This window comes from Malurus melanocephalus, unplaced genomic scaffold, assembly GCF_030028575.1.
Source record: "Malurus melanocephalus ecotype Western Australia unplaced genomic scaffold, MMel_1.1 scaffold_107, whole genome shotgun sequence".
NCBI lineage: Eukaryota > Metazoa > Chordata > Aves > Passeriformes > Maluridae > Malurus > Malurus melanocephalus.
Window position 1 is genome coordinate 2104165 of NW_026623339.1, and position 6049 is coordinate 2110213.

The window sequence follows — 6049 nt, forward strand, 5'->3', positions numbered from 1 at the left end:
CCCGATCCACCGGGGCCGCTGCCGCACCGGGCAGCAGCGCGGCGCCCTTCTGTGYCCCCGCTCCGTCCGCAGCCCCGTCGGCGCTTCCAGCCGCCCCACCCGGGCGCACGAAGCGGACCCTGCCCCAGCGCCGTTACCCCGGGGAGCACGGATCGGCTCCTGGGTTGCACAGGCTTCGCACCGAGCCCGGTTCCCGCCGATCGCGTCCATACGGTAGCGAATGGATCTGGCGGACCCGGAGCCGTTGTGCCCGATGCGGGGACACGGGGGTTGCTCTGACCCGCCGTTCCCGGAACACAGACACATCCCGGTACATGGATCCCGATCTCCTCGAGCCGCCGTTGCYGGCAGCAGGGAACTCGGTTCCCAGRAAATCGCCTTTCTCGGGATACCGACCCCACRCCGACCTTGAGTTCCCGGGCCATGAATCCCGGTTCCCCGGGACCTGCCGTTCCCGGTAGCACGGACCCCATTYTCCACGGACCAGTGTGCTCAGCGTGAGGGAGTCCGAGATCCCCAGCCCCACCATTCCCGGAGATAGACCCCGGCCCCCGGCCCGCCGTTCCCTGTGATGAACCCCGGTCCCCCGCCCCGCCTTTCCCGGTCACAGAGCCCAGCCCGGCCCCGTCGGCGGGTGGTAACGGCAATGGAAAGCAGCACTGGCCGGGCCGGGTCTTCCAACGACTATCTGGACAACGGCGCGTCGGCTCCGCGGGTGGGTCCCGGCGGTTCCCGGGTGGGTCACGGCCCCGGGACAGGGGCTGGCGGGGCGGGGACGGCCTCCCGGGCACCCTGGCGCCACCGGTCTGGGGCAAATGACATTACCGGGGCCTGCGCCTGTAAATCACGGCGGCACCGGGGGCTGCAGCTGCCGCACCGCGAGCACGGCACGCCCCGGGGGCGCCGGGGAAACTGCACACCCCGGGGCACCTCAGATCCCAAGGGCACCGCAGGCACCGGAGGGCACCGGGTGGTCTCAGGCTCACCACAGTGTGGGTGCCCGACCCTGCAGCCGCAGTTGTGCCGCGGTGCGGGCACCGGGGCTGCACGGGCACACGCTTGTTCCACCCTCGTGCCGTGCCCGGCAGCCGTGCCCGCGTCTCACCACAGCACCGGGCACGGCCGAGCTGCCCCTTTCCACACYGGGGTACCGACGGTATCCGGAAGGGGAGGGGGACACGACACCAGGACCCTTCTCTGAGTGGGGTCGCGGCTTTCTGGCGTTTCCTGCTCGCAGCCCCGCAGGTGCCGGGACAAATCCCAGTGTGCTCACTGCGGCTTTTCCACCTGGAAAGAGCCACCGGCTCCGGGCCTGCTGCGGCAAAGGGACCCGCTGTGACCCCGAGGGATGCAGCCATGCTGGTGGCAGTGGCAGCGACAGCGGTGACAGTGGCGGCAGTGGCGGTGACAGTGGCAGCGGGAGGAAATGGCCGGTGCCGGAGGAGGAGGCGGCAGCAGGTTAATTGAACCCGGAGCAGGAGGCAGATGTTGCCGTGCCCAGGGGCTGGAATCTGCCGGGCTGGGAGATGGATTGGGGGGCTGTGACGGGGCCGGGGGCAATGCGGGCTCACCCGGCGCCTGTTTGCGCCAGGGCCCGCCCCATGCCCACGGGGGTCTGCGGGCGGCACCCCCGGCCCGAGCAGCCCCCCTGCCCGCACCCTCCAGCACCACGGCCAGAGCTGCCCCGGGAGGGCGTAGGGAAGAACTGAGGAGTGCTCGAAGAGTCAAAAGTCCCTTCCCACTCTCGCTGTCGGTGCAGGGTGTCCCCCTCCCACAGACCCCGCTGGCCACGGGCCCCTCACTGTCACCACCTTGTGCCACTGGCTCTGTCTTCCCAGTGACTCTTGGGCCACCGGGAAGGAGGGTGTGCCTGTGCCTGCTCCAGGGTCCCCAGAGCCACCGCGGGCACCCGGCAGGGTCCTCGCGCCCGAGACTCCACAATGTGCAGTACAAACCCTTCTCCGTTCCTCGGCCACAGCAGGGACTCCGTGTCCCCAGTGTGTGCCCCCTCCCAGCCCTGGCGGTCCTCATGGGTGGCAGCGACAGCTGGAGGGGACACGGCAGAAAAAGGGACATTTACCCAGTTCCAGGAGGGAATGAGCCCTCAGCCGCTGTGCCACCATGCCCTGCCACCGCCAGAGCTGCACCAGCACCTCCCCGCCCCGCGCCCTCCGCGCCCCTCGGCACAGCCATGCTGGGAGCAGGGGRGTCACCCGTGGGGTCTGGCCCCTGCCCGCCCCATTACGGGGGTGCTGCCCGAAGCTGCCGGGGCTCCTTGCTCCGTCCCCACCGCGGCCCTGGGGCTGCCGGTGCAGCTGCGTGGTGCCACATCCCCGGTGCCGGCCGTGCCGGTGTCCCCGTCCTCCACGGGGACGCCGCGGGCTCGGGAGCTGCTGCCGGGGCGGCGGTGGCTGGGACGGGTCCCTGCCTGCCCCCGGTGCCCCGGCCATCACGGCGATGGCGCGGCGGGGACCTGGCAGGGCCCCACGTTCCCACCGGCCAGAGGCTGCCGCCCGCCCGCTCCCGCCCGCTCCCCCCCGTAATCTCATTACCGCTGGACGTCCCCTTCTTCCTCCCGCTTCCCCCCAAACCCGCTGGCAAACTGGAGGGACAGTCAGCTCCTCTCTGGCTGCTGGGTTAATTCTGGGCTAATTAGATGAACCAGCCCAGATTGGATTACTTTAGCCTGCATTTGGTCCTCCAGTCCTTGGCTTGCGGCTCCCGGGGGAGCTGCTGGCGCCTCCTGCCTCAATCAGACACTTCTTAACCGCATGAAACACTCCCGGTGCCCCCCGCCGCCCGCCCGCCGCGGGCGCCGGCACCCGGACGGGGTGCGCGGGGTGAGGCGGCAGCAGCCGGTGGGCGCGGTGCCCACCCCGACCCGGCTGACACGCCGGGAGCACTGGGATGAGAACGGATGGGGCCGGGATGGGGATGGGACAGAGTCGGGATGGGGCCARGRTGGCACCGGGATGGGGTTGGGATGRGGTCACTGTGGCMGCGGATGGCCCCCGCGGGCTCCCGGGGACCCGACGGCCGAGTCGCCCGCTCGGACGTCACGGTGGCCCTCGGCGTCTGCGCGGTGTCCTCGGGGAGGAGCCGGTGCCACATGGATGCGGGGGCGGCTGCACGGTGACGCCAACCCCCGGCTGCTGGGGGGGCGCTCCCCCAGACACCCCCGGGCTGCAGCTCCTGGGGTGGGGGCGCGGGGTGCTGCGGGCCCGGATTGGGGGTGGGGGTCACTCCCGTCACCTTCCCCCCTTCACGGCCCCAAATCCGCGGTTTGCGAGCGGGATCAGAGCGGAGCTGCAGTGAAGTGGTTGCACCTCCCTGGAGAGGGGGGGTCCCGGGGAGCCCTGCAGGTGGGGGGCACCCGCTATGGCCAGCTCCGATGCCAGCGGGGCTCAAGTTGAGCCCCAAGGCCTTCGGTGGGGTGCGGGCTGTGTGGAGGGGGGCAGGAGGGGGTGCTATGGGTGCCCGCACCCGTTTGCCTGCAGAATGGGCAGTTCCAGCCCCGCTGGTCAGTGGGATCAGTGTCCAGGAGCCACGGGACGCAGGGCTGGGCACACCGCTACCCTCTCCCACGCCGGGTGCCCTCGGGGTGCCCGTGTACCCCATTCCCACCTCGCCGGGGTCCGACACCAGTCGGGGCTGCTGGGGGCTGCAGGTGCCGGCGCTGCCCATCCTGGTGGGCTGGTGCCCGCCGGGGGGCCACAGTGTGCCGGTGGCTGGTGGCCGCTGACAGCCACTTCGCTCAGGGCCTCGTTATCGAAGGTTAATTGGATTCTGCAGATGTACTCGGTGCATTAGACAGGAGCTCAGTCCATGAGCGCCCAGCCCCCGCTGCCCTGTGGGGACCCCTGCCCACTTCAGAGCGACTAACGAGGGACCCCTGCCCACCCTCTGGGGACCTTTATCTTTCCTGGAAGACCCCTGCCCGATCTGACAGGGACTCCTCTCTGCCCTGGGGGTCCCCTGCCTTCCCTGGGGGATCCCTGTTTGCTTGACAGGGACCCCTGCCCACATTGCCAGGGACGTCTGACCACCCTGGTGGACCCGTACCCACGACACCACAGCCCCTTCCCCACCTTGTCCACCTTGGCACCTGYTGGCAGCCTCCCCTTCCACTGTCCACTGTCCTCAGAGCCCCTATGGGGTCATGAACCACCACGTGGGGCCAGGACAGCAGCTCTGGCCCTGGGGACGCCAGGACAGGATCTCGGCTCCGGCCGCGGGGCAGTGGGACTGACCAGGGGGAGCCTAACGCTGCTGCCCTGCTCCTCTGCGGTCAGAAGTGTGTCCAGCCTCAGCCCCAACGAGGGGTCCGGCCGGGAAAGCGCCCGGCAGCGCTTCCCAGAAGGAGCCGCCCCGGCCCCGCCGCGGAAATGGAGCTGAATATCTGAGCAGRGCTGAGCTAAAAGCCTCGGCCCCGCAGCCCCGCGCAGCCCCGGCGGCTCCCGCCATCAATTATTAACGGGAAGATGGATCCGCGGCCTCGCGCGTGCCCGGCTGGGGTGGGGGGATGAGCTCCGGGAGCACCGGCTGCCGGGACCCCCGGGCCGGGCTCTCTGCCCTCGGTCCCCGYGCCGGAGCCACCCACGGAACCCACTCCTCGTCCGGCCGGGGCTCGCGGTGCCGGTTCCGGGGTGCCGATGTTCCTCACGGCGGCGGCAGAAAGCGATGCTGCCCCGCCGCAGGGCCGCGCTGGCCCCGCTGTGACCCCCGCACCCTCCCGCCCCTCCCCGGATGGCTCCTGGCAGGTACAGATGGGACCGGACCCTCCCCAGCCCGGGGTCACCGGCCCCGCCGCGCTCTCGCCTCCCCGGAGGGGCGGGCAGCGAGTGGGCGGGCGGCGGGGCGGGGGCTGGTCCGGAGCCTCTGCCCGCAGGCGTCCCAGTACCGGGAGGGGCTCTTGCTGCTCCCACTGGGGTTCCGGGGGTACCGGGACCCGGCCACACACGGTGCGCGGCCCGGGACTGGCACCGASGGTACCGGGACGGCTCCGCCGGTGTCGCACGGAGCCAGGTTTAGATGCTCTAGTTAGGCAGGGGGACATAGGGACTGGATGGGCACACTGGGAGAGCTGGGGCARCTGAGGTAAAGGGGTGCGGAGTAARTGCTCTGATCCGTGTCTGGGACCAGGACCACAAACCGGGCCTGGATCAGGACCGGGATGAATCCAGGAGCCCCCAAAGCCGCACTATCTCCGGCCGTGGCAGCCCGTGTGGAGTCGGTGGCGGAGCAGGGCTGGCAGAGCAGCGCGGCAGCGTGCCAGGAGCTCCATGCTGGGGCGGTGGGTGCCAGCCAGTGATCTTCTGCCCCCTCCCACTCCGTGGCTGGCACCAGCGTTCCCCGCCGCCAGGTCTGGGGTCCGGGGAGTGCACAATCCGTGAGGAGGTGTGGGGGGCTGTGAGAGGCCGTGGGGAACTCGGCTCGGCTCCGCATTAGCGCGACCGCTGCTTCCCCTGAGCCAASCCCTCATTAGCGCGGCTCCGGCAGCGTCGGGTGGGGGTGTGGGCTGCTCCGCTGGCACCCCAAACTGTCATCAGCCCGGCACCCGACACCCCAAATATCAGCACCAACAGCACCTCGACACCCTGGTACCCCAGCAACTCAACCCTGCCTGAACCCTGGCACCCCGAACTGCCAGTGCCATCCATCCCCGACCCTGCCAGCACCCCGGCACCCGAACATCCAGCACCCCGGTACTGCGGCTCCTCCCGTACCTCGGCACCCTGACACTGCCAGCACCCCGGCACCCGAACATCCAGCACCCCGGTACTGCGGCTCCTCCCGCACCTCGGCACCCCGACACTGCCAGCACCCCGGTACCTCAAACCCGCCTGTGCTACTGCATCCCCCAGCCCTGCCCGGCACTCGCTGCCTCAGTTGACCCTGTACCCCAGTCAGAACACCCCCGCGTCCCCTTCCGAATCCTCTCAGACCCCCTGAGCCCCCCCAGACTTCCTGCACCCGACGGTCCTTCCTAACGCACCAATACTCTCTGAGTCCCCCGCATGGACCCCGCGTTCTCCCCAGACTCCCCGTC